The 13,982-nt window shown below is 41.1% G+C and overlaps 1 pseudogene; it reads right to left on the bottom strand.

The window, feature by feature from the left end:
• The window catches only part of LOC117503413, a 166,651-nt pseudogene extending 155,224 nt beyond the window's left edge, over positions 1–11,427 (bottom strand).
• Positions 11,428–13,982: the final 2,555 nt, after the last annotated feature.

Here is a 13,982-nt window from a genome sequence, read left to right as displayed (position 1 = left end):
TGCGTGTAGTGCAGTCGGCTACCTCTTTCTTCATGTTTTCTGTTGCAGTGAGAAGATCTTCCAGTTTTGCAGCAAAATCAGTTTTCATTGTCAATAAATCTGATTTCATATCTTTGATAGCTGCCAATATTCCTCCTAAAGTAGCCTCTGATTCTTCACAAGCTTGCCCGGTGCTAGCTGATTGAGCTATGCTAGCGTTACCCTCGCCAGCCTCTGTTTCCATTGCTCTTTCGTTAGCTTTGGGTTTGGTCGTTACGGTGGCAAAAGTTGACAAATCCGATTGTGTTCGGCCCCGAGTAGTCTTCTTAAGGGACATTGGAATCTCCCTTTATAATTCCGCTGCTTCAAAAAATGAGTTACGCTTTTGCAAAGTTGCTTAATGTGAGGATTTGATTTAAAAGAGTGGCAGAGCAGATTACGCTCGTCTTCTCAGCTAGCCGCCATAACCGGAAGTTAAAAGCTACATTTTTACACGTTTTTGAAATTTACAATTTGCATTTTAAAATGGTTTGTTAAACATGTTTGTGGTTTTCACAGTAAAAAAAAAAACAACCTTTTTTCCTATTTGAATGTTATGTTTTTGTGTGACTTTAGGTTCACTGTGTTAATATAGAATGTCAGAATGAAGAAAAACTGTAAAGTCAAACAGGTGAGGCTGTGCTGAAAAAAATGACACCAAACAAGGCAAACAGTTTTTTAAAGTAAATTATGAAGGTAAAACCAAAAGGATTCAAAAACACCCAATTTTGCCCTGGACTCCAGACGATTCACTACAATTTCCGAATCAATCATTATCATAATTTACTAGGGTGTTCCATGGAGGTAAGCATTAGGCATTAGGCAGGCTAATAGTGTTATTATCCGTCCACTACTTTGGCATAGTCTGCAACTGAATATTCATAAACCGTGGCTATGGGGTAATTTATTAATGTTGACAATTAGGTAACATTATGTTCAAGCTACACTTTGCCCTAAAAATCATACAGTTGTTTCTGCTTTTACTGAACACATTCCCACAAGCCAGCAGAACTCAGCATAACACATTCTTATGGCTTTGGGGAAAAAACAACTATGTTTTTATCCACCTTCTGTGACGAACTGCACAAATCAACCGGTGCTTCAGCCACATCCGCTGCTGCCACATAACTGAACTCATTTTTTCAAAATCATTTAAATTCATGCTTGTGCTTCAGCTCATGGATGTCTGAGTGTTGCCCTTTTTTCAGACCGACCAGCATGGAACTGCGCATGTGCATCTCTTAAAGCTGAGAAGGCAGTGAGATGTCTCACTCCTTCTTGCATTCATCAACTGAGCCACAATTGCGTTAGCATGACAAAAAAGATGAAAGGAAAATTAAAACCTGTTTGAATAAAGTTTCTTACCTGTGGCAAGGCAGTGTTGAGCTGTCTCTGCAGCGAGTCTCTTTCATGGCTAACTTCATGCAGCTTGCTTTGAGTTAAGCCCAGGTTCTCCTGAGTCTCTCTTAAAGTCTCAAGAAGGCGATCCCTCTCCTCCAGCATTGAAACCATCAGGGACTCAAAGTGACCCTCTGAGTCCGACTGCAGCGGAGAACCAGAACCTCGTCGACCACCACCTGGCCCCTCAGCCTCACTGATGGTGGGCATCACCTCACACATCATCTGTTTTGGGTAAACAGGTATGGAGCCACATGCAGTTTGAGGACATGAAGGGACAGGAAAGGGAAAGAGCAGTCAGCAAAGACAGGTGAACAAATTCAACAAGCAGGCTTATAAACATATGAAGTGCATTTTGGTGGAGTTACCTTCATTACTAACACACCTTTGTACAGCTGGGTAACCCTGTAATTTTGAAATCACAAATTACTCTGCTTAAAGGGTAAGCAGCATGCAGTCAATATCCACCACAACACAAAACTATCCTGGACAACTGCCAACCACCCAGGTAGACCTGCAGTCCATCCTTAACGTCCCAAAGTAACCAGCAATCTGCTGCAGCCAAGTGTGTTGCTTTGGATAGAATCCAGAAGCTGACTTTCTAAACAAAGATGCACCTTTTGTGATTGATCATGAACCGAAAAGCACACCACAAAGCAATAGCATCAGTGCGTTTCCTAACAGTGGCAGCTGGTGGAGTTGCCATGTACGCAAAGCAAAGCTGCCGGCTGTTAGAACAAACATCTAAAAAACATTCCGCTGTGATTTTGTTGTAAGTGTGTGCTTAAGCAGGGTTCTAGATGCTTTGAGATGCATTCATCTGTAGCGAAGTTACACGATGCCAACGTAGTAAATAATATACGAGGTCTGTCAATAAAGTATAGGTCCTTTTTATTTTTTCAAAAACTATATGGATTTCATTCATATGTTTTTACGTCAGACATGCTTGAACCCTCGTGCGCATGCGTGAGTTTTTCCACGCCTGTCGGTGACGTCATTCGCCTGTGAGCACTCCTTGTGGGAGGAGTCGTCCAGCCCCTTGTCGGAATTCCTTTGTCTGAGAAGTTGCTGAGAGACTGGCGCTTTGTTTGATCAAAATTTTTTCTAAACCTGTGAGGCACATCGAAGTGGACATGGTTCGAAAAATTAAGCTGGTTTTTGGTGAAAATTTTAACAGCTGATGAGAGAGTATGAGGTGATACTGTCGCTTTAAGGACTTCCCACGGTGCGGGACGTCGCGCAGCGCTCCCAGGCGCCGTCGTCAGCCTGTTTCAAGCTGAAAACCTCCACATTTCAGGCTCTACTGATCCAGGACATCGTGAGAGAACAGAGAAGTTTCAGAAGAAGTCGGTTTCAGCATTTTATCCGGATATTCCACTGTTAAAGGAGATTTTTTTAATGAAAGACGTGCGGGCGGATTGCAGCGTCGGCTCGCGGCCGCCGCGACACTCCGCCACAGGAAAAACACCTCCGTTGGAAGCCTTAAGGACAAGTTGGAACATGTCCAGCTGTTAAACAATTTCTCATATACTCACTCCACTGAAAGCCATCAAAAGCCGCCTGGATTTTACAAATGGTTATCAACACGGAGGTGTTTCTCCTGTGCCGCCGGCCAGGGGATGTGAAGTCAGCACCAGAGGAGAGAGGACAGTTCCTGATGCAGCAACAAGCAGCACCGCGATTCATTTAGCCAAGATCAGATTTAACTGAAGAAATACATACATCTTGAAACCGGGAAAATCATTCTGCTAAATACAGATCTTTGTGTTGCCAGTGGAAATGTAATATCAACTGTCCATCAGAGCCTCAAATCCACCAGAGACCAAAGCATTAAGTGATTTTTACCACCAGACAATACATAACTAATCAATTAACTCAGTCAGTCATAGTGTAACAACACCTTCTGACAGGCTGCGTTCAAGACTCAATGATGTACACATGCAGCTGCAGCCCCTCCACTCACACTCTGATTTTACCATGGAATTACCACTTTAAAACAAGTAACCATCACAATCAAATATGTAAACTCTGCAATTATCTGCAGTTCACCTGCATGGATCAGCTATGATCCATTACACCACTACTATAAACGGAAGGTGGGTCTATGTTTGCTGGAAAAATACATTAATGTGCCAAAACCCAGAATACTGGAAATAAACAGAAAAATTTTAATCTCTGATACTACTTAATCGAATAGAAACTCAAACTAAATATTGTCTGTTTGCCTTGTATTAAGGCAGTATCTAATTATTGTGCAAAGGGAACAGACCAATATCATTAAACTTGGATCACTTATAGCATTCCAGACATACAGAGTGATGTCCTCAGCTTTTTCCAATTTTTAGTGAGTAATTTTGTTAATAATAAGGGGGAAAAACTTTTTTTTTTAAATCCTATAATCAAGCTCTCTCCACACATCAATTAAATCAAATGGCCAACCTTTCCAAAAAATATAATTTATGAAAATGTATTTTCAACAGACAACAAAGCTCATGATTTAGTGTTGTTAAAAACCAAAATAAAACTTCCAATTTTCCTCACATAATAAACACAGGTTTGAGGTGATTACCATCACTTGCAGTAGAAGACAAATCAGAGTGGATGGGCAACATTCAGTGAGGAGCATCCAGGAAGCAAAGACAGATGGTAGATACAGTGCAACCCAGCAACAACATCCAAAAGATCAACAAAGAACCATCACAAAACGATGAAACTGCATAGGTTGGAAATAATTCTTAAGCATCAATTTCTACAAGCAAAACATATTTGACAAGCGACAGAGAACCACTTCTCCCTCGGGTCTGAATGATTCCAAAACCAAAAAAATATTCACTGAAGTTGCAGGTGTCTTTTCACTTTTGCACACACAAACCACAGTTAACTCAATCAATCAATCAATTTTATTTATATAGCGCCAAATCACAACAAACAGTTGCCCCAAGGCGCTTTATATTGTAAGGCAAGGCCATACAATAATTACGTAAAAAACCCCAACTGATAAAACGACCCCCTGTGAGCAAGCACTTGGCGACAGTGGGAAGGAAAAACTCCCTTTTAACAGGAAGAAACCTCCAGCAGAACCAGGCTCAGGGAGGGGCAGTCTTCTGCTAGGACTGGTTGGGGCTGAGGGAGAGAACCAGGAAAAAGACATGCTGTGGAGGGGAGCAGAGATCAATCACTAATGATTAAATGCAGAGTGGTGCATACAGAGCAAAAAGAGAAAGAAACACTCAGTGCATCATGGGAACCCCCCAGCAGTCTAAGTCTATAGCAGCATAACTAAGGGATGGTTCAGGGTCACCTGATCCAGCCCTAACTATAAGCTTTGGCAAAAAGGAAAGTTTTAAGCCTAATCTTAAAAGTAGAAAGGGTGTCTGTCTCCCTGATCTGAATTGGGAGCTGGTTCCACAGGAGAGGAGCCTGAAAGCTGAAGGCTCTGCCTCCCATTCTACTCTTACAAACCCTAGGAACTACAAGTAAGCCTGCAGTCTGAGAGCGAAGCGCTCTATTGGGGTGATATGGTACTATGAGGTCCCTAAGATAAGATGGGACCTGATTATTCAAAACCTTATAAGTAAGAAGAAGAATTTTAAATTCTATTCTAGAATTAACAGGAAGCCAATGAAGAGAGGCCAATATGGGTGAGATATGCTCTCTCCTTCTAGTCCCCATTAGTACTCTAGCTGCAGCATTTTGAATTAACTGAAGGCTTTTCAGGGAACTTTTAGGACAACCTGATAATAATGAATTACAATAGTCCAGCCTAGAGGAAATAAATGCATGAATTAGTTTTTCAGCATCACTCTGAGACAAGACCTTTCTGATTTTAGAGATATTGCGTAAATGCAAAAAAGCAGTCCTACATATTTGTTTAATATGCGCTTTGAATGACATATCCTGATCAAAAATGACTCCAAGATTTCTCACATCCAGAGTAAGGATCTGGTTAGACACCATGTTTCTAAGATTTGTGGGGCCAAGTACAATAACTTCAGTTTTATCTGAGTTTAAAAGCAGGAAATTAGAGGTCATCCATGTCCTTAAGTCTGTAAGACAATCCTGCAGTTTAGCTAATTGGTGTGTGTCCTCTGGCTTCATGGATAGATAAAGCTGGGCATCATCTGCGTAACAATGAAAATTTAAGCAATGCCGTCTAATAATACTGCCTAAGGGAGGCATGTATAAAGTGAATAAAATTGGTCCTAGCACAGAACCTTGTGGAACTCCATAATTAACCTTAGTCTGTGAAGAAGATTCCCCATTTACATGAACAAATTGTAATCTATTAGATAGATATGATTCAAACCACCGCAGCGCAGTGCCTTTAATACCTATGGCATGCTCTAATCTCTGTAATAAAATTTTATGGTCAACAGTATCAAAAGCAGCACTGAGGTCTAACAGAACAAACACAGAGATGAGTCCACTGTCTGAGGCCATAAGAAGATCATTTGTAACCTTCACTAATGCTGTTTCTGTACTATGATGAATTCTGAAACCTGACTGAAACTCTTCAAATAGACCATTCCTCTGCAGATGATCAGTTAGCTGTTTTACAACTACCCTTTCAAGAATTTTTGAGAGAAAAGGAAGGTTGGAGATTGGCCTATAATTAGCCAAGATAGCTGGGTCAAGTGATGGCTTTTTAAGTAATGGTTTAATTACTGCCACCTTAAAAGCCTGTGGTACATAGCCAACTAATAAAGATAGATTGATCATATTTAAGATCGAAGCATTAAATAATGGTAGGGCTTCCTTGAGCAGCCTGGTAGGAATGGGGTCTAATAGACATGTTGATGGTTTGGATGAAGTAACTAATGAAAATAACTCAGACAGAACAATTGGAGAGAAAGAGTCTAACCAAATACCGGCATCACTGAAAGCAGCCAAGGATAACGATATGTCTTTGGGATGGTTATGAGTAATTTTTTTCTCTAATAGTTAAAATTTTATTAGCAAAGAAAGTCATGAAGTCATTACTAGTTAAAGGAATACTCGGCTCAATAGAGCTCTGACTCTTTGTCAGCCTGGCTACAGTGCTGAAAAGAAACCTGGGGTTGTTCTTATTTTCTTCAATTAGTGATGAGTAGTAAGATGTCCTAGCTTTACGGAGGGCTTTTTTATAGAGCAACAGACTCTTTATCCAGGCTAAGTGAAGATCTTCTAACTTAGTGAGACGCCATTTCCTCTCCAACATACGGGTTATCTGCTTTAAGCTGCGAGTTTGTGAGTTATACCACGGAGTCAGGCACTTCTGATTTAAAGCTCTCTTTTTCAGAGGAGCTACAGCATCCAAAGTTGTCTTCAATGAGGATGTAAAACTATTGACGAGATACTCTATCTCACTTACAGAGTTTAGGTAGCTACTCTGCACTGTGTTGGTATATGGCATTAGAGAACATAAAGAAGGAATCATATCCTTAAACCTAGTTACAGTGCTTTCTGAAAGACTTCTAGTGTAATGAAACTTATTCCCCACTGCTGGGTAGTCCATCAGAGTAAATATAAATGTTATTAAGAAATGATCAGACAGAAGGGAGTTTTCAGGGAATACTGTTAAGTCTTCAATTTCCATACCATAAGTCAGAACAAGATCTAAGATATGATTAAAGTGGTGGCTGGACTCATTTACATTTTGAGCAAAGCCAATTGAGTCTAATAATAGATTAAATGCAGTGTGGAGGCTGTCATTCTCAGCATCTGTGTGGATGTTAAAATCGCCCACTATAATTATCTTATCTGAGCTAAGCACTAAGTCAGACAAAAGGTCTGAAAATTCACAGAGAAACTCACAGTAACGACCAGGTGGATGATAGATAATAAATAAAACTGGCTTTTGGGACTTCCAATTTGGATGGACAAGACTAAAAGTCAAGCTTTCAAATGAATTAAAGCTCTGTCTGGGTTGTTGATTAATTAATAAGCTGGAATGGAAGATTGCTGCTAATTCTCTGCCTCGGCCCGTGCTACGAGCATTCTGACAGTTAGTGTGACTCGGGGGTGTTGACTCATTTAAACTAACATATTCATCCTGCTGTAACCAGGTTTCTGTAAGGCAGAATAAATCAATATGTTGATCAATTATTATATAATTTACTAACTTACTAGGGACTTAGAAGAGAGAGACCTAATGTTTAATAGACCACATTTAACTGTTTTAGTCTGTGGTGCAGTTGAAGGTACTATATTATTTTCTCTTTTTGAATTTTTATGCTTAAATAGATTTTTGCTGGTTATTGGTGGTCTGGGAGCAGGCACTGTCTCTACGGGGATGGGGTAATGAGGGGATGGCAGGGGGAGAGAAGCTGCAGAGAGGTGTGTAAGACTACAACTCTGCTTCCTGGTCCCAACCCTGGATAGTCACGGTTTGGAGGATTTAAGAAAATTGGCCAGATTTCTAGAAATGAGAGCTGCTCCATCCAAAGTGGGATGGATGCCGTCTCTCCTAACAAGACCAGGTTTTCCCCAGAAGCTTTGCCAATTATCTATGAAGCCCACCTCATTTTTTGGACACCACTCAGACAGCCAGCAATTCAAGGAGAACATGCGGCTAAACATGTCACTCCTGGTCCGATTGGGGAGGGGCCCAGAGAAAACTACAGAGTCCGACATTGTTTTTGCAAAGTTACACACCGATTCAATGTTAATTTTAGTGACCTCCGATTGGCGTAACCAGGTGTCATTACTGCCGACGTGAATTACAATCTTACCAAATTTACGCTTAGCCTTAGCCAGCAGTTTCAAATTTCCTTCAATGTCGCCTGCTCTGGCCCCCGGAAGACAATTGACTATGGTTGCTGGTGTCGCTAACTTCACATTTCTCAAAACAGAGTCGCCAATAACCAGAGTTTGATCCTCGGCGGGTGTGTCGTCGAGTGGGGAAAAAACGGTTAGAAATGTGAACGGGTTGGCGGTGTACACGGGGCTTCTGTTTAGAACTACGCTTCCTCCTCACAGTCACCCAGTCGGCCTGCTTTCCCGGCTGCTCGGGATCTGCCAGAGGGAAACTAACGGCGGCTAAGCTACCTTGGTCCGCACCGACTACAGGGGCCTGGCTAGCTGTAGAATTTTCCACGGTGCGGAGCCGAGTCTCCAATTCGCCCAGCCTGGCCTCCAAAGCTACGAATAAGCTACACTTATTACAAGTACCATTACTGCTAAAGGAGGCCGAGGAATAACTAAACATTTCACACCCAGAGCAGAAAAGTGCAGGAGAGACAGGAGAAGCCGCCATGCTAAACCGGCTAAGAGCTAGTAGCTGCGCTAAGCTAGCGGATTCCTAAAAACACACAAAGTGAATAATGTGTAAATAATTTAGAGGTGATTCAGCAGAGGGAGTGCTTTAGTTAAGGCACGTGAAGATTACACTGTGTTATCTAGTTAACTAGATCAATCTAACTGCGCAGATTAAACAGCTAACAGATACAGCAAAACACCGCTGTGCTCCGGAAAAGGAAGTGATACAATACCGCAGTGAGAGCCAACTACCAGTAGAGGCAAGCAAGAGCATGGACTGGACAAATGAGTAATACACTCAACAAAAAATATAAACGCAACACTTTTGGTTTTGCTCCCATTTTGTATGAGATGAACTCAAAGATCTAAAACTTTTTCCACATACACAATATCACCATTTCCCTCAAATATTGTTCATAAACCAGTCTAAATCTATGATAGTGAGCACTTCTCCTTTGCTGAGATAATCCGTCCCAACTCACAGGTGTGCCATATCAAGATGATGATTAGTGCACAGGTGTGCCTTAGACTGCCCACAATAAAAGGCCACTCTGAAAGGTGCAGTTTTATCACACAGCACAATGCCACAGATGTCACAAGATTTGAGGGAGCGTGCAACTGGCATGCTGACAGCAGGAATGTCAACCAGAGCTGTTGCTCGTGTAATGAATGTTCATTTCTCTACCATAAGCCGTCTCCAAAGGCGTTTCAGAGAATTTGGCAGTACATCCAACCAGCCTCACAACCGCAGACCACGTGTAACCACACCACCCCAGGACCTCCACATCCAGCATGTTCACCTCCAAGATCGTCTGAGACCAGCCACTCGGACAGCTGCTGAAACAATCGGTTTGCATAACCAAAGAATTTCTGCACAAACTGTCAGAAACCGTCTCAGGGAAGCTCATCTGCATGCTCGTCGTCCTCATCGGGGTCTCGACCTGACTCCAGTTCGTCGTCGTAACCGACTTGAGTGGGCAAATGCTCACATTCGCTGGCGTTTGGCACGTTGGAGAGGTGTTCTCTTCACGGATGAATCCCGGTTCACACTGTCCAGGGCAGATGGCAGATAGCGTGTGTGGCGTCGTGTGGGTGAGCAGTTTTCTGCAACATTCCACAGGCCACAATTGACAACCTGATCAACTCTATGCAAAGGAGATGTGTTGCACTGCATGAGGCAAATGGTGGTCACACCAGATACTGACTGGTATCCCCCCCCCCCCCAATAAAACAAAACTGCACCTTTCAGAGTGGCCTTTTATTGTGGACAGTCTAAGGCACACCTGTGCACTAATCATGGTGTGTAATCAGCATCTTGGTATGGCACACCTGTGAGGTGGGATGGATTATCTCAGCAAAGGAGAAGTGCTCACTATCACAGATTTAGACTGGCTTGTGAACAATATTTGAGGGAAATGGTGATATTGTGTATGTGGAAAAAGTTTTAGATCTTTGAGTTCATCTCATACAAAATGGGTGCAAAACCAAAAGTGTTGCGTTTATATTTTTGTTGAGTGTATAAGACATAATCTATGCTAACTGACATACTTTTTCATAGACAAAGACTGCTGCAACCACATTATACAGCAATATCACTTTAGAATTCAAATTTGATCATTTTGTTTTGGGCATTTGGTGGTTGTACCAAGAGTGTGACATGTGGCAAACTTCATTATTTGTCTGAGGTGCCCAATGGGGGATTTGAGTCTAACCTAATTTAAGTTGTTTGAAATTATTACTTCGTAAAGTACCATTATTCTGATGAAATTGCACACAAAATACCTGACATCATTTTCATCATTAGTCTCATACTGTTTTATGTGAATATGAGTTTGTATCTCACCTTTGTAGATTAATGTTCTTCCAAATGCTTTTGTAATCCACTTTACGTCAGGATGCCAAGTCAAGTCAACTTCGGGTCTTCCAAATGTGAAGTATCAAAGGTTAGCAAAATCCAGATTCAAATCCACATCAGGGCACATTAAGGCTGTCCAAAGAAGGGGAAAATATCCTAAAGGCTCAAAGCGAAACCCACACATGAAGGGAAACAGGGGCCAGGGTTCCAAGTTTGGCCGGCTAGCACAGTATTAGCAAGCTAGCATCAAGTAAGCTGGTGATTCGATGATTGCATATCTGAGTTTACGAGTAAAAGTCTTAATATTCACATTTAAACTCAAGCGGCCATTTTTAAAAACAAAAAGTTCAGCTGGCCAAGAGAAAATGACATTTGTAAGAGAGTCACGGATGATGATACAGTGAGCTGACGTGGAAACTGTTATAGTCCAGTAAATGCTAGCGTTTGCTAATTTGAAGCAGAATTCTTTGGCTTGAAGTCACTTCAGCTAACGTTAGCCACTAGCCAGCTTGGTAGCTAACGTTGGATATTTTTGCTCAATGTTTCGGCTGTGTCTGGGATAAAAGCAGACAACATGATAAAGTCGCCATATAGCTTACTGTCCTACATAATGAAGACACTAAAACAGAACACAAAAGAGTCTTAAAAATGTTTTGCTGGAGTTCCTCTATCGTGTTAGCTAGCGTTAGCTTCCCGTCGATGCTGTTGCTATCACGGCTCGACTCTGAAGCTTCAAGAAAACATTAAACAGCGACACTGTCGTTCATCTCCAAACCGCAAGTTCACAGCTCGGACTTCTCTGGTTTCAGCCGACTTTCTTCTGTTCTTTCGATATCTCCGCAACAAAGTCCGTCGGTGCGGTTCTTCCCTGTCGCTGCTAGTCTCGGCGATCAGGACAACCAATGGTGGGATCCCGGTCGCCAGGACGTTCGACCACAGGAGTCCGACGGTAGCCCACATCACGAGACCAGCAACAGGAGACAAACACCGTGCACAAGCTCCTTTCAGGCAAAATATTTGTTCTGTTGTTCTTGATTGTTTATATGTTTATATATATAATACATAAACAACGAATACAAAAAGGAACAAACCACATACATTCGAGATCAATCAATGAATGGTATTTTCTCATCTCAAAAAAATAAATAATAGTGCACAATGCACAATCCAAAAGAAACAATACCAAATCAATAAACATAATTGTCCATATACTGTAACGAGAGATTATATTATTTTTTATTTTTTATAAAGCCTTTAAAAGCCAACTATATAGATGATGAATGATGAATTATTCAGTACACAAAGACAAAAATGACAAATTAACCTCACAGCGAAAACTCTCTCTCTCTTTATATATATATATATATATATATATATATATATATATATATATATATATATATATATATATATATATATATATATATATATATAGTCTAGTTGTTGAGGATCCAGGACAACCTGATGGAACAAGACATTCCTGGACATGGAAAGGATTGATAATTTATCTATATTTTAAAAGAAAATGTTCATGAATGTACGTTGTTCCTCTTAGCAAATAAAATTGTTTACCAGAAGGCACGTGGGAGATGCATGCTGAGATTTAATCTGTTTTGTTGTATGAAACTCCTGCGCACCACTCCACAATGAAGCTGTGAGCGGTAACAACTTGACACAGGCTTACCATACAGTACCGTATTTGTATTTTTAAATCTTCTTCTTCTTCTTTCTGCTGCTCCCATTAAGGAGCGCCACAGCAGATTTTTTTCTATCTTACCTTGTCCTCTGCATCCTTCCTCTGTCACACCAACCACTTGCATGTCCTCCCTCAGCACATCCATAAACCACCTCTTTGGCCTCCTTCTCTTCTTCCTGCCTGGTGGAACCATCCTCAGCATCCTTCTTCCTATGTATACTAGGCCCCTCCTATGCACATGCCCAAACTGTCTCAGTCTCGCCTCTCTGACTTTGTCTCCAAATCTGTCTACATGTGCTGTCCCTCTGATATGTTCATTTCTAGTCATCTTGTCTCTCCTCCTCACTCTCAAAGAAAAATGCAGTATCCTTAGCTCCGCCTCCTGTCTTTTTGTTAGTGCCACCATCTCAACCTTGTACCCACTGACTTTCATTCTCATACTCTCCAGCTCTTACCTCAACATCTCCAGGCTCATCTCAACCTGCTCTCTACTCTCACCACAGATCAGACGGTCATAATCCATCGAGACTCCTGTCCATCAGCACTGCAAACAAGAAAGGGCTCAGAGCAAGTCCGTCATATAATCCTACCTTCACCTTGACTGTATCTGTCATTCCTTCTGCAAATCTCACCACTGTAACACTGTCTTTATACCTATCCTGCATCCTATCCACTCCAGACTTCCTCATACAATATCACAACTCTCTTCTTGGCACCCTGTCATAAGCTTTCTCTCTCTCTCTCTCTCTCTCTCTATATATATAAATATATATTCGGCCCCTTGGTATTTCACACATTTTAATTTGTTTATGCCATTTCAAATACAAAAAGTAAATTAGGTTTCTCAATATAAAAAATTCTAAAACTATCTTCCTTAAACTCAAACTCAAAGCAGATCTATACAATTTGATAGAAATTAATAAAAAATATGAAAGCCAAGATGATGGGTTGCATAAGCAATGGGCCCCTTTGGTATAATACCTGTAAATGATCAGTTTAATTGCCAGTTTTCTTCAGACAAGTCAGGGGATGGATACATGAACATTTCCAAGTCATTGAATATGTCTTGGACTTTATTTGCATGAATTATGAATAAATACAAACAGTATGGCACTCTATGGTAAATCTGTATTAAGCAGACAGTTCTCAAAAACTGAGTGACTGTGCAAGAAGGAGAAGAGTGAGGAAAGCCACCAATACACCCAGACAACCCAGAAGATGTTATAGGCTTATGTGGCTGTGACTGGAGAAATTGTGCACAGTGCAAATTTTGCATTGTGTATCACTAGTAGTTATACAGCTTCATGATGAAGTGGTATAGAGAAGGATTTTCTTAAAAAGAAGACTTGAAAGTTTAGCTACAAATTGCCAGAAGGTACATCTGAGATGCAAGCCTAGATTTGATTTCATTTGATGAAATAAAGTCCTTCTCCGCTCTACTCCACTATGAAGTTGAGTGGTGATGCAAAATGCAGAGCTTGCACTGTGCACAATTTCTCCAATCACAGCCACATAAGTCTAAAACTTCTTCTGGCTTGACAGTACCTTCTAATTACTAGATACCAATTCGTAATTATATAATATTTGATAAGTCATAATTATATAGTATTTAATAATCACATGAGAACTCAGGTATTGGGGTACACAAGCCAGTGCAGTCTGAGTATCAGTTCCATGTCTGGATAAATGATGGTTGCCCTTGGAAGGGCTTCTGTTGTAAATGTCGCCAGCCAATGATGCAGATCATGAATCAGATTTCCATGTCAGATCGGTGGAGTC

Source organism: Thalassophryne amazonica, chromosome 2 (genome assembly GCF_902500255.1).
Source record: "Thalassophryne amazonica chromosome 2, fThaAma1.1, whole genome shotgun sequence".
NCBI lineage: Eukaryota > Metazoa > Chordata > Actinopteri > Batrachoidiformes > Batrachoididae > Thalassophryne > Thalassophryne amazonica.
This window is presented reverse-complemented; position numbering and strand designations above follow the sequence as displayed.